Source organism: Haemaphysalis longicornis, unplaced genomic scaffold (assembly GCF_048455015.1).
Source record: "Haemaphysalis longicornis isolate Haplotype H1 unplaced genomic scaffold, Haemaphysalis longicornis Haplotype H1 scaffold_1, whole genome shotgun sequence".
NCBI lineage: Eukaryota > Metazoa > Arthropoda > Arachnida > Ixodida > Ixodidae > Haemaphysalis > Haemaphysalis longicornis.
Genome location: NW_027526203.1, coordinates 419,052,170 through 419,075,909, shown reverse-complemented (window position 1 = coordinate 419,075,909; position 23,740 = coordinate 419,052,170). Strand labels below are relative to the sequence as shown.

At 50.8% G+C, this 23,740-nt stretch overlaps 1 protein-coding gene across 17 annotated transcripts in view; it reads right to left on the bottom strand.

Annotated features, from left to right (window-relative positions):
- The window catches only part of LOC144155616 (TOX high mobility group box family member 3-like), a 483,094-nt gene that overhangs the window by 110,544 nt on the left and 348,810 nt on the right, over positions 1-23,740 (bottom strand). For 3 of the 17 annotated variants that reach the window (XM_077687170.1, XM_077687176.1, XM_077687174.1), the window contains exon 1: positions 20,053-20,426. The exons of the other annotated variants lie outside the window; for them this stretch is intronic. The gene's annotated coding sequence lies outside the window, so the exon portion shown is untranslated. Of the gene's footprint in view, positions 1-20,052; positions 20,427-23,740 lie in introns of those variants that run through there. 17 annotated transcript variants of the gene reach the window in all.

Here is a 23,740-nt window from a genome sequence, read left to right as displayed (position 1 = left end):
GATGAAACGAAGGCGAGCGCACGGTATAATGGCGGCCCATGACGACACAGACGGCCTTGATGTGAGCCACATAGACGCTAGCGCCAGATTCCTCTCTAGTGTATATAGTAAGAAACTCTATGGGCCGTATCATTGTCCTCGTTTCCACATTTAAGTTGCTGGTGCGTGTATTCCAGATTCGGGCGAGCCTTCGCACCTGGCTGCCTGAGTCGTAGCTTCCACGACAGCGATGACGTATTTCCGCAGCTTGTTGAGCACGGCTGATAGCGCACGGCTAGCAGCCAAGGAAAAATCGAAAAATGGCCCAATAACGCTATCGCGTTAAAAAAGAAATTTGTACATGCACAGAGGCTTTACGAAGTGGCCAAGACGGCATCAATAAATAACGCGAGTTCACTTTAGGCTAGATCGCTTGAAACAGACTACCGTGCGTGCACGGTATTGTTTACAGGAAGCCACGGTGCTCCCTTTACAATCCGTGAGCGGCAGCGTGCCTGACATAGGCCTTGGACCGCTAGGCCTGATCAGGCCTAACAATCTCTTAACAAGCCCATAGCACTCGCAGCAGGGCACTCGACTGTCCGGCGCACTGAAAGCTTACCAATGCGATATAAATAAATTCTTGCTTCTAACTAACCGTTCAATGACCAGAACCTGGGCTCAAAAAAATGGAGCGAGAGAAAAATCTGCTTCGAAGGGGTACGAACTACACAGGCAGCAACCCCGGTAGTTAAGTTTGCACATTTCTGGCGCTAATAACCACAGCCCTGAGGACAGCGAGCCGCCAGCTCTCGATCACTGCGCTCGGCCGCTATCGCGAGACGATAGAAACGACCCCTGCAGACAGAACGATGAGCGCAGCAGAGGCAACAGATGACACTGCACATCCATGCGGCGTCGGCTGCTTCGTCCAAGCGCCCTCGTCAGCGGCACATAACACTCGCGCTGACACGTCCCATCTGACACGCCGACAGCCAAACCACAGCTTTGCAGCCTGATTCACGAAGTCGAGACCCTGGCGTATACCGCCTTCACGGGGTTGCATCTTTACTAAGCTGCAGCCAAAATGCCTGCTCCGGTTTGTGCGTCCAACTGTTGCAACCGCGACTACAGCATGGTATAAAGCACCCAGGACGGCCGCGAAATTCGCAACATCTTCAACAAGACATCGGGGATGCCAATCAAACACATGTAATGTAAGCTCCGTCATGACGCAGATTCGTTATCTGAAGTCACTGGCTGAAGAAAAGGCGCCGAAAAAAACAAAACCGGAATACCAAATCCCCGTCTACAATAGAGCGTCGCGGGTTGGCCGATGCGGCCTGTGTGACGTCACATCCCAGATCCGCACACTGTAACGTATTCCAGGCCGGGAAAGTAAATTGCACCCGTGCAAGGCGGTTGAAGGATTGGAGGCTCGTTAAGACGGCTCTAGATCACCGTGCACTGTAGTACGCCACGGCTAACGATGGGTAGTCCGGACAACTTCGAAGCAGCACTACGATTAACTCCAGGTGTTGGTCCGCCCCTAAGTAATGGTCCGGCGCGGGTCAGGTTTGAAGGCACTGCCCTGACCTAAATATCACCATCACCCTGTCGCGCTTGCTTCGATGGTTTCGACTAGCCACACCGAGGCGAATGAAACACGTTTGTCACTGGCTATCGACAATGAGGCGAACATCCTTGTAATGCGCCCGCCGCTGCACACGCGACTCTGTAGCCTTTACTTCACAGTACAAATGTGCTTGCTATTGGGCTATACAACGTGTATGTAGCCTCGCTTCAGACGAGAGTCGAGGCTCACAACAAATGTGCTTCAGCGCTTTCAATGCAAGCATCTGCCGTCGGATGGGCCACATGCTCGGTTCGCAGTCAACGTCCTCAATAGTTGCATTTGCACTACAGCTGCAATGAAGGCAATGACCAAATTGAAACGCCGAACTCAGATCAACTTTTGTGCACTTCAGCTAGCTTTCGATGTATTCTCGAACTATTAAACAAGGCCAACCCCTTCCTCAAAAAAAAAAAAAAAAATGAGAGCAAAATTAAACAGAACGCGCTACCTGTAGGCTTTTCTTTTCGCTTGTTTGTTTTGTCTTACCGGTGCTTTTTCAGCATTGTGTTGTACTAACCCATCTGAGTAACTTCCACACTACCTGTTGTCGCCAGGTAATGTTAGCACGGAACCTATCAGAAGTCAGGTAATATAGCAAACGCACCTAGCCCTCCGCTGGCTTTTTTTTTTTTCGTTATGTAACTAGAAAGCAAGCTTAGGTCGGCTCAACGGGCCATGGAACGAATAATGATGGGATGGGAGTAACACTTAGGGACAGGAAACGAGCTTCCTGGATCAGGGAACAAACCTGAGTAGTAGATATCATAGTTCAAATAAAGAAAAAGAAATTGACCTGGGCTGGCCATGTAGTGATACGAACCGACAATCGGTGTACAATTAGGGTAACAGAGTGGACACCAAGGGATGGGTCTAGAAGATGGGGAAGGCCAATAACACAGTGCCGGGATGAAATACGGAAGTTCTGGGGTAAACTGTGGACTCCAGTGGCGCAGGACAGGAGTGGTTGGAGGTAAGTGGGAGAGGCCTTCATCCTACAGTGGACATAAATAGGATGATGATGGGGTCAGTCTGGCGGGCAGCCAAAAAAAAAAAAAAAAAAAAATCAGCGAATGAGCGTCGGACTGCTTGTCTTCGCTTTCCCAGCGACTTTTTCGCTTTCGCGGAAGAAGCAAAACCCAAGCTGGGTACACCGCAAAATGTTCGCAACGAAGAACGACTCTGACATGGACGAGGAAGCCATTCGGCAGCAGCTCTGAACAGAGGCTGGCCGGCCATGCCAGACGGAAGCCGCACCGGTACGGAGAGCGGGACTCGCTCCCCGCAGCCACCGCGCGGAGTCAGGCCATGAAAGCACGACAGGTGGTCGGTGCCCGAAAACTGGGATGTGCGGTCGAGGGAGCCGCTCGGGTGACGGCTCGCGTCCCCACATCACCCGCCAAGGGTCTGGGTGGGAACCAAGTTTTAGACTGGGACAAAAAAAAATTACAGAAAACACTAGTTATAACGGGACATAAGACTGGCTTCGTTATAAGCGATTCTTCGTTAAGCGGGTAGGATTCGTTTTCTACACTGCAGTGGGCCGTTAAATACTTCGAGTAAGCGAGGTTTGGAATAAGCCATTTCGTTATAATGAGGCTGTACTGTTGGGGGGTCATTTAATAGATAAGGCACAAAACGGCATCACTAAAGAGATTTCTGGACGGTGAATTATTGGGCCAATGACCATTTTAGAGTCCCGCCAGTAGTATCTTGCGCCCTCTTTGAAGCTGCAACTTTTTGCGACAGCAGCTGATTTGTGCTTTTTCTCCACTCCTCGCAGAGGACGTCCATGACAAAACCCCTGAAAACAACAAGTCCTCGAAGGCCAATGGCCAGATTTTTTTTAATGATTCCTTTCCCTATTCCATTAGTTTGATTAGTAGCGATATCGTGAGATCGCAATTAGCGAGTGAAGGCCGCATAGATGATCCTTTTCGTCCAGCAGTGAGTGACTCGTAGTTGCACAGCGGCCGCTGCTTCCAGATTTTAGACACGCAATCTTTGCGAAAAACTTGTCCGCTGTCGCGGTCTTAAAAGCGCAAAATTGTTTGCTGAGAGGCTCAATTCAGCGGCATTCCCGCTGGCGGTTATTCCGACGACTTCTTTATTTTTTGAACAGCGAAGTTGTTTAGCTAATCGTTATACTTCGTGTTCTCAGTTACAAATACCCAGAAAATGCCGAGCGCACGTGACCGCGTGCCTAGCGGCGACCGCCTGGCAGCTTAAAAAATCAAGGAAGGAAGGAAGGCCGCCCAGCGTCCCCGGCGTACGTTTGTCAAGCCAAGCATACCCACTTTGGGAGATTGGCCAAGACTGGCAAAAAAAAAAAAAAAAAAACCTACTCCAGGTTCGCCGTAATCGTGGCAACCCTTGCTAGGAACGAGAAAGACATGTCATAGCGTACGCCCCTCCAAGGTGATGTCTATGGTTATCCCTTCCAAAAAAATGAAGGAAGCTCACACTTATAGCAGCAATGATGGAGTAAAGGTCGTTGCGGCAGCGAAGAAGCAAATCGGCTGCAATCGTGAACTTAAACCGTCGTGATGGTAGTGAAGGTTGCGTACAGCTTCGCTGCATTCAAGTCTTACGCGTTAGTGTGAGCTTCCTTCATTTTCTTGCCAACTTTTTGCAACACCCGGACTGTGCGCAAACCCTCGATACTCAATACAGATTTCTCAACGAACTCCTCAACAATATCGCCGCTGCTTTCGAATTACAAAGCGAAACAAGTATTTTGAGCTAAACTTATGTTATCGTTGCGTCTAAATCGAGTAATGGTTTCCGGTGAAGTTTCCGCATTGTTACTGCCATCTGCATCGGCGTCCACGCTGCTTTCTTCCCTGCGCGTCCCGGCCAGAAAAGAATGGTAAAAAGATTGTCGAGAAAATCTCTCTCTCTCTCTCTCTCTCTCTCTCTCTCTCTCTCTCTCTCTCTCTCTCTCTCTCTCTCTCTCTCTCTCTCTCTCTCTCTCTCTCTCTCTCTCTCTCTCTCTCTCTCTCTCGTTGCGTGTTTCTGGGGTGACCATCACAATCACAGTTGGCGCTTATAGTACACGCCATTCCATTCCCAGAGAGGCCAAGCGAGGCAGGATTATGCAGAGTCGCCGAACCCGGGCTTGTAACTGGGGGCCGGACCGCGGATCCCCCAGATGGCTCGAGTCGCTAATCAACACACCATCACACGCAGCGATCTTTCGTAAGCTGCGACGAACATAACGATACACACTGGGCGACTTCCTGCGGCGCCTCTTGTGCTGCGGCATGAAAGGCGCGTTTATATATAGGGCAGACTTACGGAGGCACGCGGTCGGCGTTCACACACAGCTGGCTGCGAGCATGGCTCGGCACAATGCGCTCCAAGGCCTGCGCAAGGAGGCAAGTCTCGAAATAGGATGCCAGCCTTGACAGGACTACTTACGCAAGTGTGACGGGACAAAGACGGTCAGAAATGACTCCACCGGGAGCGACTTCGACGGGAAGCCTCCCTGAATGACAGTCGTCTCTTTGCAGAGTATTTGAAAGGGGACAAAAAGCGTATCAGAACAGTGGCAGCAGAAGGACAGCGCGACTCACTAAACCCGGATCCCCCACCCCCTTAATTTCTCCTTTTCTCCTCGTATATCTATCAACCCTCGCAACGAGGTGCCGCAGTGAGAGAGACGACTGCCGACAAGAAGGTTCAGAGAGTCGCTGCTCGTCCCACGCTACCGTCGACAATGCGCCTCGCACGCACAGGGCAGCGCCAAGGCGCAGTGGGGCCATTTGCATTGAGCGTCCTCTGTTCGACCTTCGCGAAAGCGACCTCCTTAGGGCGCCAGCGTCATAGCCCGCGATAAGTTTCGAACGGGTTTTCCGGCCTACGTGACAGTAACTCGAGTGCGCACGCAAAGCGGCACTCTTGCACCACCAAGGGCCCCGGTGCTCCGCTTAGAGTGGACACTCAGGTCGTTATCGCCGCGGGCAGCCATGAGGGAACGTCACTAAGTGGAGCAGCGAGTGGCACGGCCGCCAGTTATCGACGCGGCACGTGAGCGAGAAAAAACGAGGCCGGCCGCCAGTGAGACGAAGCCAGCGGCTACCATTCACTGGCGTGCCTGCACGGCCACCGCCAGAAACGTGCACGTGGTTAGCCGCCGTGAGGCGAGAAAAGACCAGTGAGTAGTCGGTCACACGCCATCCCGCATGCAGGTTCCGCGACTCCGGCGCTTCCCGTGGCGTACCGCGGCGCCAGCTCTATTTCTCGGGGCCACGAACGGCGGCGTGGCTCCGGGAGCGATGGCGGCCGGGGAGCCGGTATTTCCGCGCGCACGCATCTGTGTCGGAGCACGGCACGCGCCATAACACGTCGTCCGCGGCCGATGGAAACACGCTAGAACGAGCAGCGCCACATTGACAAGCCCGCGCGCAAGGGCAAAAGAGAAAGAGATCGGCGGAACATCTGTTGCGTCCCCTCCTTCCTCGTCCGGTAGCTCCCCTCCCCCCCGGAGGACGACAGGCGCGCTTTTCGTGGCTGTCGTCATTTCTAATGCGCCCTCGCAACTGCAGCCGGAGTGGGGGGGAAATATACTTTGCAAGGAGCGCGCGTACTCTCTCCGCCGGGCCCGCCGCCCATCTCCGCGGGGCCTTGGCAACGGTCATGATAAATAACCGCCGGAAACAAAGCCCGCCGTTGCTTTGGCAGCGGAGCAGGTTCAAGCATTGCGCACCGCCGGCTCCCCCGCCCGGCTAAGAATAACATTACCATAAATTAGTAGCCGGGTCCACGCAGGCACATGTCAGAAAACAAACGCCTAATGGAACGACCAAATGAGTCGGAATAGAGTAAGCGACAGGACCGGGCTCGCACTGCGCTCCCGCCTGCAGGCCACCAAAAACAACGGGGAGGCACCATACTGGACTGACAGGCCTCGGAGGAGAGACGAAGACCCTGCAGCCGGGGGAGGAGTAGTTTGTGCCGCTTACCCTTCCATTTGCACTACCTATGTTGCCGTGGCGCCTGCGAGACTGATTCAGTAACCGTTGTTGGCATTTTTGGGTTAGTCTGGGAACGCGCGCACGTGCGTGCAATGAATGGCCTTGTGGGCCCGGCTTTTAATTTGGCCGTTAAACAAAACCAGGTGCAAGGAGATGCGATCGTGGCATGATACCAATAGCAACATAAAGAAAAACCTAGTCATAAATGAGTGAGAAACAAAAAAAGAATTAACCAAGATGCCGGCGGAAAGGCAAGCGGAATGCAAACACAAAAGTACAAACCTGAACGCATAAGTTTGCAGTTTTCTTGTTACGAGCGCCAAATAATCACATGACTTAATTCTAACGACAAAGTTCCACCGCAGATTTCTGCCAAGCCGACCTCCCAAGCTGTCATTACTTTTACCCCAGGAAGCAAACTCTTGAAACTTCAGCAGCTAGTTGAGTTATATTTCCTGTTCGTGCTTCACTCATCGTTGACCGGCTGTACTTCGTTCTTTGTTTGGCTTGACAGCGCCGCATGGTCAACACATGGATAAAATGCTGCTGCTGCTGGAAACGGTGAGCCAAGAAAGTCCGGATGTAGCACTGCTCACCGCATGCTTCTTCACCCACGACTCTACCCCGGCAGCATTTCCTCCAACCCCTTAGAAGCGGCAACGACGACAGCGATCACCTATAGCGCCCGGCTACCTTGTAAAGCGGCGATCATGTGAGCTGGGTATGGTCAAATATAAAGCAAAATAGATCTTACGAAGCAATAAAAGTAAACCATAGGGAGAACAATTAGGATGCTTTGTTCCCCAGCAGGTCGTGGTTTCGCGCAGCACGGTGCCTAAGCTGGGTGGCCGACAGCTGTGCACCACAACTGACGCAGCTCAGCATTTATAATTCTACAAAACCAAAAAAAAAAAAACGTATTTTCACATGCGCTCGAATTTCGCGGAAATCTGAACGCTGATGTTGGATGTTTAGTTTGGGGCCATTGCCAAAAGTCGCAGATGGGACATGAGCTTTATTCTACCGCAAGTGTGCAGTCAGCAATTAATGACACGCGGACGTATTGTCGCGAAGCCGAGGCCTGTTGATGTTGTCTGGTTGTTTTGAGTTCTGTGCCCGCCGCCAAGGCTCTTGCTTCCAAGTGTTTGGTGCGAAAACGGTTCGGACGCGGCGATGCCCTGTCCCCCTTTTTTCTGAGAAACGCCTCCGGCGTGTGTGTTCGCCCGTCGGCCGATCAGGAGACGCGGCTGGTACGAGGGCCAGCGACCCAGCTTAGGTTACCGCACCGCAGTGGCGTCTCCGACCCCCCGTTGCGTCTGCGCGGGCCTCTCTGTGCTCCGAACCATCGGTCTAGTTCAAACGACCGCCTGTCTTTTTACCTTTGGAGTTTGTGTACACTACTTTATGCTCAACGGTAATTCTTTTGCCGGAAACGGGCACCTTCGAGTTTGAACTTTGTGTATTCCGTGATTGGTTCATTTTTCCTTTCGAAAATGTAGCTGATTGGAGCTAAGAAGCGTCTCGCGGATTGGCTGCGGGTGTGCCTTAGTCCCCGCGGTCCGCACGCTCCAGAATGCACTTTTTCTCCCAATACGTCCCCCACCTGACCGCTTGGCGCGGATATAACGCGGCTCCGCAGGCTATTGAGAGCAGCTGCACCAGGGAGAGCCACTTGCTGCCGGTCGTCGGGGCGAGACGCCGGGAGCCCTTCGCCCGCCAACTATGTTTCGTTAAGTACTCTCGATTGCCTGTTTTCTCCTATTTTTATGTACAGTTGTAACGTTTTGACTCTATGTTTTAAATCCAAGTATCGATCATTGAACCAGTTAACCTTTGAACCTCTGAAACCTCCGAGTGCTTCATCGCCGGACTCATCGTGCAACAGTAGCGGTGCTGCACAAAACTGGTCGCTACAGTATAAACCCGAACACACACATCTCGCGATTTGCTCCAAAATATCCAGTAACAGCATGCATGGCAATGAGCTGCCGCCACCCCATTCCGAACTCGGGCCTTGTAACTATGTCGTCCATGAGCTAAAATCCCGAAATTTGAGAGGTTACAGGTTCAAATTTACAGCTTCGCAGTTTCTATCTCAGATTACCGGCGGAGATGGGTGTTGTTCTGTTTGTTTTCTTCCGCTTGCTTCGCATGAGGTCAAACAGTTTCCAACTTTTACACAAGTGCGTCGACCGTTAATGGGGACAAAAGACACGACGTAAGCAAGCCTGGGAGAATACAGGAAGGAACACAGCATCGAAAAATGAATGGGGGCAGATTCTAACAATTGTCCAGCTCGGCTTACAGACCGGCCTCTTTATTTGCGACATGTCGTCGCGTGCACACGAAATAACCCCGGTTATCAGTAAAAAGCTGAGCGCCGAAAAACAGTTGGGAATCGTGTTCTCAGCACTGCCACAATGCTCGGGAAAGTGCATGCAAGCACATCCAACTGGTCCCAACATCGGAGTGGTGACAATCGGAGTAGCGGCAAGGGACAGGGATAGATGCCACACAGAAACGAGCCCGTATCGAACGGGTCGGTATAGTAACACGCGACCCCAGCGACTCGGTGCGGCAACTCGAGACGGGCAAGATAAACAAACGGAGCGGCCGCTTCCCTCCGCCGCCGAACGAGTCCTGTTTCTTCGGCGCCCTCTCCCTCAGCCTTCACGGCAGAAACCGGTCTTGCACGCCATTTTTCAAACAAAAGAAAAACGATGGCCCCAGAGGGAGAGAGCCAAAAGGGCCCAATGACGCCTGTGAAAACAAATGCTGCCTCCCCGGGTAGCAGCGAAGAGCAGCACTGCGCGGGGAAGAGGGAGGCCGGGAGTAAACGTTTTGAGGTCACCTCGGAACATGCCTACGCCGGAGTGACAGGCAAAGCCTCGCTGCTGCCAAGCCGAAGACAAACAGTCGTGCCGAAGCGTAAACAAGGCTGAAGGCCTACTCCCCCACCTCTCGCATTGGGCTCGCCCCGCCGAGCCGTCTCCCCACCAAACGCAGCCAATGAATGTAGCGCCTGAAATCCCCCTCGGCATGCCTCCCTAACCACAGACTCCGACAGCCCGCGCCTCAACTGACTGACGAGAAAAGGCGCGGGCCAGTCACCTGTGGATCCCGCCCTCGAAAAAGTTCTGACCGGGCACATTTACACGAGCCTAGACCGACCGGCAGCGGCAAAGCACGAATGCGCTGCCACTCGCTCCGTTGTGTCGGGAAGCCAGCGCCGAGCATGACACCCTCGAGACGAACGGGAGCGAACCACGGTGGGGACGTCAGGAGCTGCCCAAAGCTTCTCCACACTGCCGCACCGGGGTTGTTGGCGCTACCTGCAGGCACTATGACCCACCACCCGACGAGTTGAGGCGCAATGCTCCTCGAGGAGCGTCAGCATGTCACTGCCAGCTACATTCACACCTCCGGGCTACGCATAACAGACTGGCCCGAAAAATATCACCGCCCCCCTGCTTTTTGCAGGCCCCACCCTGAGGGATCTGAGACAAAATTAAAGCCGTTCCACTTTATGTGGCAACTGTCGGAGAACAGTGATTCGCCATAGTGGGCTGTAGCGCCGTTATCCGCTTACTGCTACCACCCAATGCAATTCAAATTTCCCGCCTTCGCAGTGCTCGCGCGCCCCATGCCTGAAACTGCGCCAGCGGGAGTTCTGTTCTTTCTGTGCTTGCTTTTCCTCCAGCACGTGTCGGCGTTGCACTGCCACTTCTTTTCGCTTACTATCGCGACAACCAACCCAACCAGCGCTCCTAACTAAATGAACGCGGGCTCCGACGGTTAGGTACGTATATTTTGCCTCAAATGTACCTGCAGTTTTCTTTGCGCTAAACAACGGGAAGATGCATGACAAGCGCCAGCGGTTCACGAGTTTCGAACGCTTATGACTACATAAACCGCTTGGCTGTCGAAGCCTCTGGGTTCCGCTGCGACGACAGCCACTACGACGGAACGCCGTCTGGCTCTACTTGGGTCCAGCGAGCGCGCTACGACGACAAGGCGAGCCCCTAAAGTGATCTGCACTTAATACACGCAAACTGACCCCATACAGACCATACAGAGAAATTGAGGGCAGTGCCGTTGAGTTGATAGAGCGTCGAGCAACTGAGAGAAGCCTTCCCGTTTTCTCCTAATGGGAACGCAGTGTGCTTACGGCGACTCGAGTGACGGACACCCAGAGCAACTGGCGTGACGTCACGTCACCGGCTTCAACAGACAGGTACAAACGAGAAGCACAGGAGAGACCTTCCGAATAACATTCAAGGGCCTCTGGCGATCGATGGGGCCGTTGAACCCCGGGCTCCGGGCCGTGTCTTTTCTCCCAGGAATGGAATGACTGAACGAGCCTTCGTTGCCTGGCGCGGCTTCCGATGGGAATAGCGATAGGCTACACCCACAGCACAGAGCGAGCCAACCGGCTGGCTGAAGGCGCGTGTCGCGAACCGTGCATTTCCTTCGGTTTTGGCACGAGGTCAAAAAACTGCCGCAAAAAAACTGCCGAGTGTCGAAGCTAAAGACGGGAGGAGGAGGACAAGTTGGACAAGGAGAGTTCGTTTGCGCCACCAGTTTTCTTTATTCTGAAAGCCAACAACCAGAATGTGCGCCCATCGACAGGCGACACAAACCTCCTACTGTACATGTGAACCTTTAGTACCGAGACCCTCTGCAGGGGACACTGCACAGGCCAGAAAAGGTTTGCGTCGAGTGGAAAGAGCCAGGAATAATTCCTTACGCAAGAGTACCAAAGAGTGGGCGCTTGGCAAACATCAACAGGGTAAGCAGAACACCGAGCAGGACTGTGCTTCAATCTTCTTTCATTTGACACAAAATAAAACTTCCCCAGCAACGTCATGGTGGCAAAGAACAAATTAGCCGAAGGTTCAGTTTCGGTCAAGCAGTGTCAGTGGTTCCGCTAAGGCTACGTGAGACTACCGACGCAAAAGCCATATCGTGATCTATGGATGTAAAAAAAAAAAAAAAAACGGCGTGTCACGCAGTTCGGTTGGGTGAGACGGAAATGACGTCATTCTTTAACGTTATTACGACAGTTGCGGCAACAGTCTGAACCCGGAAAAACAGACTGTACCGCAGTTACATGCGACGTTGAAAAACAATGTTGCCAATGTGGGGTGTGCACGCCATGAACCGGCCTTACCAACGTGGTATACACATGAAGCGCGTCTAAAAGTAATACAATAAAATTTTTGTGGTGGAGCTCGGAAAGGATGCGCACGCCATGCTACGGCTTGAGAAGCCCGCTACACGGCGTTTCTTGCACGACCCCTCGCACACCATCCCAATGGTTCTTTGCGTTTCCACTGTTTCACCGGTTACGCATGTTCGCTTGCGCAGCGGCACTGGCTGCCTGTCGCTCATTTCGTTGTTCACCAGGGGCCCTATTCTCGACTGCACAAATTGCCGGCAATTCTGGCAATTTGCCGGAAGTCTTTTCTGATTGGCTTTCAATTTTGGTCACGTGATTACGGTTGACAAAGCGGTTGTGTGTGCTGTCGTCATTTTGACGTTTCATGTCGTTTACGGACACCAGTTCTAAAGTTTGCCTTATTTCTCGTTATAAAGGCGCATAATTCTTGGCCGGCAATGAAAAACCAGACTAAATGCAGCGGACATGACAACGTAAGCCTGTCTTTGCTATTCAACAACAATACTGCTTGTAATACTTCTTCTTCTTAGGTGGTTCGGGTGAAAAGGAAATGAAGTGCAGCTTGTAATACACACCCCCTCTGTGATTGGCTGAGAAGGCGTGACGTAATTTAAACAGTTGGCGGGAACGATTACGTCATGCATTGGCAACTTCAGCCTGCGTAAAAGTGACATAATGCTACGTAACAGCTTAAAAATGGCGGCTGTTTTTGTGGCAAAATACAAGCAAAATAGGGCAAACAATTACCCCGGCTTACGGCGCCGCGAAATGTGCGGCAATTTGCAGCAGGCGCAGTTTCGCATGCGCGCTGTTTAAAGCATGTTTCCTACCGAAATAGATTATAGTTTCAACTGCTTCCAAGTCAGCGATCATGGAGCATACAAATAACTTGCAGTATTTTGCTTTTATGTTTGGCAATAAAATAAAAAAAAATATTTGTTTGGCGTAACCGCAACATAAGAGGGCAGTACAAGCCTCTCCATGACAGAGAACCCAAAGCATGGCATTTGTCCATACTCGTCCTAGTAAGCTGTTGGGTCACATGATCGAACTCAAGAGAAAAATAACAAAGAAAAGTGACTATTTGGTTCATAACAGCGCTGATTGAAGTCGAGCTTGACGAATGAGTGAATCGGCGACATCGGTGCGCTCCGCGGTTATCAGGCGTAGCGCTTCGCTGCTCTTATGTGTCATAGAAGCGATGGTCGCGGCCGTCTTTTTCTGTGATCACGCCATAAACTTGTAACATAGCAGCAGGCGATGGCGTGGCGGCAGGGAAGGTGATAACGCAACAAAGCTCGCATTGAAGCAGAGAGCCCAGCTATGTTACTAAAAGCGATTGAAAGAAATAAATAGATACGGTAAAAAAATTGTGTGATGTTCTTTAGCTCGACATCCGCCTTTCGCTCGCTTTTGGGTCAACGTTACTCGATCGCCTTGTGGTGTTGACGCCAAATTTGACCTCCAGAAATGTGTTTTTCTTGTCAGCCTCAGCTACCGTCTTAATTTTTATGGTACGTGCCAAGTGTTTTTATATCTTTCTTGCACAATATTTCATACCTTGGTAGCAATCTTTATGAGTGACTCGTCAAATTACACTGCATGTCGTCATAGCTATAGGTGCAGCACGTCACTGATTGCTTACGTCGTGCTTACGCAAAAAAACATGGGCGAAATGCCGGCAATTTGTGCAGTCGAGAATAGGGCCCTAGGACCCCAGTATCGACATTTCGTCGCCGCCATTCCCATCCTTCTTGCATCCACTCGGCGCTGCCCTCGCTCCGCACTCGATTTTGCAACGCGTACACGCAAGCAGTAACGCGGCGCTTCGGGAAGCCGGACGAAGGGCGCGTCGGTCGGGCAGCGAACGCCGCCAATGCCGCCGCTGGCTCGGGGCACGGCTTCACGTCACCCGCCTCCGCCCGCGCTCTCTGCCACTGTTTCTTCTTCTGCCCCTCTCTGCGCAGATAGAAAAAAAAATTGTCTCCATGCCCCATCTATTTTTGCTCACGCATTAAAAATTTCTCGGCACGGTCGACGTCTGCTCCATAGAACGGGACACGCAAATGGATGCGTTGGCCCAGAAGCTCCAGGCTGCTAGTGATGAGCACGGACCAGTGGTCAAGCACGCCGGAGTGCGAACATGCAGTGACTGGCCGGAAGTTATGTCCTGGCGACAGAAAACATCCGGCCGGTACGCGACGTCGCTGTACTCCAAAATAATCGAGAGTTATAGCAGAGCGGAGAACCGGTCCCGGTACGGCACCCGGTAGGCGACCGGCGCCACTGCGCCTGCGCGGTGGGAAAGAAACTGGTTGTGCGCATGCGCAGGCGTACCGGGTATCGTATCGGGACCGTTTCTCCGCTCTGCTATAACTCTCTAATGACGCCGCACGGTATGTTGAACCGATAGACTGACGCCGAAGGCTGAAGTGACCACCGCAGCTCAGCAAAAACAGCGTCGAAAATGTGAGCGCGAAAGGGCATGTGGTTATAACCTGACAGCACGACGGCGACTATGTCGCGGAACGAGCAATACAAGGATCCTGCCAAACAGAGGCCGACACGGCTGCAGACGGCGAGCGGACCCAGTGAGACCCTTGCTTAAGTGTGCGCCACCAAGGACACGGGTAGCATTTGTTGCTCCGGGTACGAAAACCAGTCATGACAGCCATGCCTATTCAATGGCCGGTCAGTAATTCCGTACCACAAGCACCGACTATATTCATTATCCATGACAGCGCATCCGGCAAGAAGAAAACTGTTCCCGGCAAAGAGCAACAAAAGTTCGAACATTTCAGAATTGGCCAGCAAGCTCATCCTTCAAGTGCACGGTGCCGAGACCCTAGGACGTCAAAAATATACCTTTGACAGGCCTCAACCGAGTCATTTAGCTTTGTGATGCTACGCAGCAGACGCAGGTACACGGACGAGTACACACAGAAAAAAGATAAAATGGCGCCCAGACCGTGGAGCGCAAGGCAAAAAGAACCAATGAAAAAGACTAGTCTAAAATACGTCAATGACGGATCACCCAGGCGGGGTATACGTAGGGTTTCTTCGGCTCCACTACCTGAGTATCCAAAGGCAGAGTGCAGGTCTCGCCTCCGCCTGGCAAAAAGCGGTGGCTACTTCTGAGAAAAACAGAAACGCGCGCTTTCCGAGGAGTAACAGTCACGCTTCGGATACTCCGCGGAATGCCCGCTTTCTCCGAGTCCGGCGAAAAAGAAATCCGGGCGATAATGCTCGCTTGTCGCAGAGGTACTGTCGAAGGGGTACTGACAAAGCGTGATAATTCCAGTTTCCAAAGGCTTAGTGAACCAGAGTAAAGAACCTCATCTAGGAAATGATGACGTCTGAGCCATAACCGACGAGTTCTTCCTATAAAGAGACAAGGGAACCGGTTCACGCATGCACGAAGTGCTGTGCCGCGTGTGGACCTGGCGCTCAATCGAATCCACGCCACGGTGGAGCAGCCGAGAGGTGACTAGGCATTTGCGAGATAACTAGCAGAAACTAAGCCTGGCCTCAGCGTTGTTTAGAGCACATGTAGCGCGGTGTGCGGACCACATTATGCCGATTCTATCCGACCAAGACACCCACAGGAATACCACAAACCCGATGAGACAACCTCGACGATCTTGCGACACCAGCGGCCGCGCCAAGCACAAAGCAGTGTTTGTGCAAGGATTCGACGACGACGGGGATTTAAAATAAGGCCAGCTTACGCGCTTCTACAAATTACTAATCAACTTGGTCCCTAGTTCTCGGAATAAAACACCAGCTGGGAATAGGTCAGACCATCAATTCTCTTAAACGCGGTATCATGGATGGGAGCGAACTGTCCGTGGCTGCACTAAGGCGGACCAGGTGAACATCCTTCCCCGCCCTTCCATTCTATACATGCCACAGCAGCTGCATTCGGGCGCACTTTGACATCGACCTCGCCGCGGCAAAACCGTGCAGTCAGCTTTAGCTACAGAATTTTTGCCCCCGCGACGACAGGGCGCGTAGGTGATCTTATGCTACGACGAAATGCACTACCTCGTCGAAACAGTAGCCCCAAACGAGGGCGGAAAACACTGTCATGACTGTTCCTCCGCCGTTCGTTGTGTTCCGCAGTTCTTACGATTTACTATGTGCACTCCCCAAAACAGGCTTACCCGCCCTTCTCTTGGACAGACCTGGCGTCATTACATCGCTCCATCCTCTGCACCATTTCCCATTTTGTTCCCACAGCAATGCGCGTTACTGTAACAACGGTAGGCCTCGGCCGAGACAGGGACTTAGACGTTGTTTTTGCAGCCGGCCGGTGACTCGTAACAAAACATGTGCATAAAGGGAACCTTGTGGTCCCCTTTGGTTTCTATGCAAGTAGAACTTGCCAGTTCGCAAGAGCACACGCCAAACAGATCTTTGTCACCGAGAGAAAACTGTGTGGTAGCCAGCTGTAAGACACACCATTAATGATTGCCACATAATGGCATGGCTAGACTCGAGTTATTACTTCACAGCAGATGGGCTGTCGACGAACAGGGTCCCAATGGGCACAGCACACCCTCCATGAGCAAGGCGTAAGAGCGGGTACTGACTGTTCTGGCGTCACGGGTCAGACAGCGGCCAGACACGTACCGCCTCGAGAGTGAGCGCGATCGCGCCAAAAGCTATTATCCTAACGCCTGTGCCGCAGCGGGAATCCGGAGGGTGCCGAATTCGCTCCGGGTCCTCGAGCGCACACGACGGTGCGCCATGCAGGGGCGACAACGGTGTCGCCACATGGTTTAAGCCAATCCTTGAGACAACTTGCAGTTACCGGGCAGGATCGAAGTGGCGTTGCACAACAGCCGTGCTTGAGAAAGGGCCGAGGGTTGGCTAAAGGAACCGTCCCAAGGCAGGCAGACACGCACGGGAATCACGCCCTAGTTTTGTTCGGCCTTTGTTCCTCGCGGAGGAACAATGACAGAAACTAGGCCAGGCCACAGTGGCCAGAAGGACAATTCATCCGCCTGTCTTTGTTTCAGCGCGTCCGATTCTACGACTGCTGTTACTGGTGTTTCGCCGCCAGCAGAGAGGGCACGGCGGTTTGTTGGAACTTCGCTAAGCTTTGGCACTCAACGCCAGTCGATGTTGGCTAAAAAATAGGCCCCTATCGATTAGCAAGAAAACCACGGGCAGTACGCGGACGATTCGGGCCTGATAAACGAAGAGACCACCCGAGGATGCGCGTCGTTGATGGTCAGATATCACCGACGCCATCAAGAGAGGTCTACTTTCCGCACTCGTCCGAACACTTCCGAACTGGGCCACGAACGCAGACTACGCAAAGCGACTGTTTTAACTACCAAAGGGCGTTTACTGCTAAAAATATGTGTGCCTCATTAGAGCCTTATTACTGGACGAACGCTGCCATTTAGCCGCTAGGAGGCGGGATATTTCAAATCGCTGTGTAATGGCTGGTCGCTTCGGTATGCGGAGAATAGACGGCGGTATAAGGAAACCACAATGCAGCTAGCTGTCTTGACACTAAGTAATGTAGCTTCTAAGGAACTACCGTGCCCGAATGCCCGCACTGACAGGTAACTAAAAGAGAAACACGGCTGTGGCTGAAGTGAGATGGTTATATCGCCAATACACTAACAAAAAGGGACACTTTCTTCCGCATAAAGCAAACGAGGAAGTCTCTGCGGAGCAGCGAACACGTGTATGCATTGGGTAGGCGGAAACAGACTACGTACTGTGTATGCACGTAGCGAGTTGAAATAGTGAGACTCCTCTTCAGACTGCTGCGGGCGGACCGCTCTGGGAAACGAGCCCCAAAACAGGTTTGGCGACCCATAACGAAATGCCTAGCATCAGATCGGTATATGGAATGAGCCTCGGAAGGATTCCTTCTTCCAAACAGTCCCCACGCGGGAAAAAAAAAAAAAAAAAAAAAACGAGAATACGCACCTCCCCAGAACCCTACTTTCACACGGAGACCAGAAAATTCAGAACGGAGATAACCAGAGGTTCACTTTTACCGCGATTGCCACTGCGCGAGAGATCTTTTTTTTTTTTTTCTTCTTCTTTTACGACCTAGGTCCCTACTTCCAGCAGAGGACGTGCAGCTCCAGCGGAGATGAGCAACATTCCCCACATCACGTTCCATGAAAAATTCCTACCGATAGGACTTCAAGGTTGGAAAATACCCCGAAAATCATCTATCAAGTCACCTGAATGAAAACATGCGGCCAATCCGAGTTATTTTAAATCTACCCTTTAAAAATTCGCGCTCTACGAATTCGTTTGAAATTTGAAGCAGGGAGTATAGGAATTTCGCGACGTTCTTTCAATGCCACAAATCGAAAAGCAGCGCCCATTCCAAAAGCAACTCTTTAACGAGTATTTCCAGATGCACTGTTCGGAAGTCCGCAAGCCCCTAACACCAAGGCTCCTCACCCTTAGCCTTTCAATAAATGCTGCCAACGCATTCCTTCGCGACTGCAGACGTCACTTCCGGTAGCGCGTAAAACGGACGACTTTTTTTTTTTTTTTTGCAGTTCCGCATTTTAGCAAAGCACAGTTGCCGTTAAGCGCGCAAAATTTTCCACGCAGGCTTTCTTGGTCATTTCGCGTTAAATTTTTCGAGTTGGGCGCGCAGCTAAACGTCTCCGTCCAATTATTCGGGTACTGCAACCAACAAGCGCAGAGGCTTCGGAACATTTGGCATTTGCACGAACGTGCAGTAAGACGTTACGTGCGACGTAGGGAGAGGATGCCACCGAACTCCTGTGATAACGATAAATGCTCTTGCAATAAAAAGAATCACTGGAAAAATATGCGACAGTCGACACGTCGTCCCCGAGAGAGACCTGGCACAGGGAAATAATAAAGCCCGTCTGTCTCTGAAATGGCGGGAAAGAACGCGGAGCTTTCCCGCAACCGGTTTCAGCGACGGAGTTAACGGGGATCGCAGAATCACGACGTCACGGCGGTGCCAAAAGCCGTCTACCTGCACGGCGACACGTCGGAGGCCTGTGCTCGAACGGCGGATTGGCTGAGGCTAGGGGCGCGCAGGCCACACAAAGGATCGCAAACACGTGAAGAGTATACGAAACGATCAGCGGCCACGTGCTAACTATCGACACTTCTGCGCACAGAGTGATTATCCACGAGATGACTTAAATCAGCATCTACGATTTATACCAGGTTCACGTTCCTTTCCGCCACCGTTATATATTCGCATGCATAACAAAGTTCGTAAGATGCTTAAAATCCCGCCACTTGCATGATAGCAACATCGACACCCTAAACTTGGAACTTCAAAAAAAAAAAAAAATGTAGGTGGCCCTAACACGTATAAAATGTCTCCTAGTTATACTCGCATGCCCTCAAAAAAAATACACCCAGCTGAAAAAGACAAAATTACAAGAGCGAAGTACACACGCAAAAAAGGACAAGAACATGCGTCTAACAAGAACCGTTTGGAAAGAGAATTCGGTCAAGATGTCAGTGGTTGAAGCCCTGCTAGCAGGTTTTCCCGATCCGGGGGGAGGAAGAGAGAGGAGGAAAAACGAGAGAAGAGAAACAATGTTAGTAAACTCTATTGAGGTCACCAGTTTCATCAAAGTGTGTCAAATGCGCCGAGCGCCCCGCCACTCGTTTTGCCCTCATGCGGCAATCGTATGAATTGAACACGCTGGATCAGCTTCGTACGTACTACGAGTTCCATGTCACACTGGTGCTTGGAGAAACTTGGACCGGACAGAAATTGCCGCGCCTACATCCAAGTACAGCATCGTCCGACATGACTCACTCATGACGCCACCGGCGTACAAAGCTGGCCAAATCACTAACGGAGTGGATTTTGGGCGCAGGACAGCGGCTGGTATCACATACAGGGCTTTCGAACACTGTGCCCGAATCGCGACGGTCAGTGCAGTTCTACATGCACACATGCACGAGGAGGGTGCAGATCAGCGTGCGACACGCAGTAGCGCAGGCGTTACGGCGTGTCGCACAGCTTTCGCGGCACGGTTAACAGCTGTGCACGCCATCACGAGACCTGCAATTGTAACGATACTCGTTTCAGGTGCAGCCTAGCTACGCACGTATCATCGCAGAGGGCAACTGCTAGTAAATCCGCGAGAACGCCGGCGAGCGCGGACGCGACGGTTGCCTGTGATGCCACAGCCACGATCGTCTCAGTTCCGCTGCATAAACATTTGCTTCAGACAAAGACAAACTGCAGCCAAACACAAGAGCACTGTCTAGGAATGCAAAATACTCGAAATTGAGGTACTTACCGTGCAGCGATCAGTCAGCACGGACAAGCCACAAATCCAAGTTGATGATCCCGATGAGATAGCAGACAGTCACAACAAACGATGTCTACGCGCCGGTTCCTACGAGAGCGGAGAGCGGCTCAAACGAGCACGCGGGAAAGCACAGATTCTGGCGTCACTGACGACGGTGTCTCATTCCGAGCCATGCACAGTTGCAGAAGTCATCGAAAATAACCGATCACAGTTTCGAAACAGAAGATCCAGAACAGCGGCCACTTGTCAAACGACTCCAATCCGCTGCAAACGGCGGGCGCAAACGCGGAGATGCGGACCAACTCAGTAACAGACGACCGCTTCGGAAACTCTGCCGAGGAGAAATAAGCGAGGGAGGGCGGCAGATTGTCAAAAAGGAGAAAGAGCACGGAGCGGAGAGCGGCAGGAGAGGGGATAAAAGAAAGAGAAACAAATTCCCCTCGTCCTCCCGGCGTGTTCTCCTCCTCTTCCAGTGGGAGAGAACGGGACCGGTCCATTCTCACTTGCCGGGGGGAGGCCGCTCACCGGGATGCCAGCGGAGAGGGAGCAGAAGGGAGATTGACCTTAAACTCCGTTTTAGCGGCGGGCGATAGAGACGGCACCGGTGATGGAAAAATGACGGTGGAGAGAGAAAAAGATTATTTAAAAGATACAATACGACAAACAGGCTGCGCGCAGCTGAAATTTCTATCTACGCACATAACTATTTGACGAAAGAGAGAGGAGACAAAGAGAGGGATAAGACGAATAACAGGAGGCCGAGGCCACGCAGGCCGCGCAGCAATAAAATGGGAAAGAGGGAACGGGAAATGGAGGTAGTTTTCCACTTTATGTCAGCGTTTCTTTGTTCGCTTTGTGCAACCGTATTTTTTCGCTCTTTCTATAGGCCTTTCCAACTACCCGTGCGGGAAGAAGCCATTTTATCATTGGGCTGTGCAGCGTGGATTTAATTGGCGCAGTCGACAGGATGATCTAACTACGCATGTGCAGCACATGCAAAGATACAACCAATGTTCAGATAATTAAACGGTCCATACAATCTAACATTCTGAGGGCTGGAACGTAATGGGAAAGTTCTTTATTGCTATTACGAATATCAAAACGTTGTTTTTGTCGAACGCACCGCCATCACTACGGCCGCAATAGATGATGACGCCCAGTTTTAACTCTTCTTATTTATGTCGAACTTTTTTTCTCTGTCCTTACGCCGCTGCGGGCAATGATTTTGTACGCGTATAACGACACAGGTTGGTTTCGCAGTGCATGGTTGCGTTTAACAATCGTTTTGTCGTGAGACGTGCGAGTTCTGGACAGTGTGCGTTGGATAAGCAGGTGCATGCGGACTGCCCGAACAAGCATCGAAACGTTTCACGTCATTGTTATGGCAGGATGAAAGCTGTTTACAGTCACTTTCTTTTTATATCGCGCGTTAGAAGCGAACAATAGCTTACATTTAAGCATCCCGGTCTTATTTTGGCAACAGCATCGCCGCCAACCATGGCCCACAAAATGCTACAAATGTTTCGTGTTACGCATGTGTGTGCTGGTGTTCAGATTAAAAAAAAAGGGGTAGCAGACGAACCCACAAATTGCCTGCCGTCTAAAGCACTATAGAGTAGCCGTCTGCATCTTTGGAAAAGCAAGGAACGTAAGCACTTATAAACATCACGTGCCGCGACTGAAATCACAAAGTCAGGGGGCACCGTTGACCTTGTGGAAGTCTCTGCAATTTGCCAGCCCATTTCTTTCCAAGTGACTGACGCTACTTTTGTGCAAAAAAGTGTGGATAAGAGGGAAAAACTCTCAGGTATCAAATAATTAAATCTGAAGGACAAGGCTGACCGTATTTCTCAATACAGAGAAGCTGATCAAACGTGACTTAACATGACAACGTAAGTTTCTAGATGCAAGTTAGAACAAGAATAAGCTAACAGCTAACAGCATCATTTTTGGTTCGGCATTTCAAGTGGATCCTTCCGTGTCCCCTTTCTCAGAGTAGGCAAAACATATGACATGCCTTTTGCATAGTCCTTCCAGCTACCATGACAAAAACAAATGTGATGCTACATTATATTTGCTAAATTCAGGGCCGTGAGGAGTTTGGGAATCGCACCCCTAAAAGCCGTTCCAAACTTTAAGTACGGTTTCGAAAAAGAAAAAGACCAAAACGATCAAAATAAAAAACTATTTGACGATACAAAAGGAAAAAAATTATTTCAGATGAATCTACCCGGTCCTACTTTATTTTCATCAGTGTTGAAATACCTGTGTAATAATAACCAAATTTATTGTTGTATGTATTGCACATTGTCGCTGTTCACATATTTTACGCTGTATAACCATGCAAATGAAACAATCTATTGTACACAATACACTGAAGCTGATCAAACGTGACTCACCATGACAACAGAAGTTTCTAGATGCAAGTTAGAACAAGAACAAGCTTGCAGTTAACAGCACCGTTTTTGGTTGGACATTTCAAATCGATCCTGCCGAGTCCCCTTCCACAGAGTAGGCAAAACGTATCACATGCCTTTTGCATAGTCCTTCCAGCTACCATGACAGAAACAAATGTGATGCTACACGATACTTGCTCAATTCAGGGACGTGACGAGTTTGGGAATCGCACCCCTCAAACCTGTTCCAAACGTTAAGTCCGGTGTCGAAAAAAAAATTCCCCAAAACGATCAAGATTAAAACTATTTGGTGATAGAAAAGGAAAATAAAACTATTTGAGATGAATCTACCAGGTCTTCCTTTATTTTCATCGATGTTGGAATACCTGTGCAATAATAACGAAATTTATTGTTGTATGTACTGCACATTGTCGTTCACATATCTTATCCTGTATAACCATGCAAGCAAAACAATCTATTGTGCATGCGTGTACCATTTGATTATGCAAATTTATTGCTGTATGTATAGCACATTGTCACTGTTCGCACATCTTACCCTGTATAAGCATTCAAGCGGAACTATCTATTTTATATACGTGTGTGATTAGTTTCCGTATGTCCTAGTAAGCAATCATCAACTTATGATCTGTATCAAGCATCGTAACGCTTGTTCTGTTTATATTATAACGCCAAAGTGCTCTTTGTTTTGTTTCAACTTACTGGAATAATATAGAATTATTTCACTGTTTAGATCAACGCTACATGTTGTCCGATGTTGTACTCCCGAGTCGAAGGCCTTGCCAGGAGACGTACGCGCTTCCTTTTGCCACACCTCGTGGACATAACTTCATTCGTGTTTTTACGTCCGAACTAAATGGAAATCGAACAAGTGAAATCTCGCACTGCCGTGAAAGCAGCGGCACGTTGGACAGCTGTATAAGAATGAAGAATTGTGGGGTCTACGGTCTCTTTTTCGAAGGCTCAAGAAAAAAACAAACCGCTCAGCCATCCATGGCAACACCATATTTATACAGAGCTTGGTCACGATAGGGTGGCTCCTAAAGACCCTCACGGCAACAACGTAATTAAAGCGAAGCTTTCTATACCTCACTGGTGGTGTCGATGTCACAGCAAAACGCACTACAGCAAAGACAACTTTGCACAACGGGTTTCACAAGGTGATGATGCACATAAGCGAAAATTTGTATGCCCCAGTGATGGCTCCACGGCGCCATGCTGCTGCCGTCCATCGTTACGCCCAAAACGCACTGCAGGAAAGC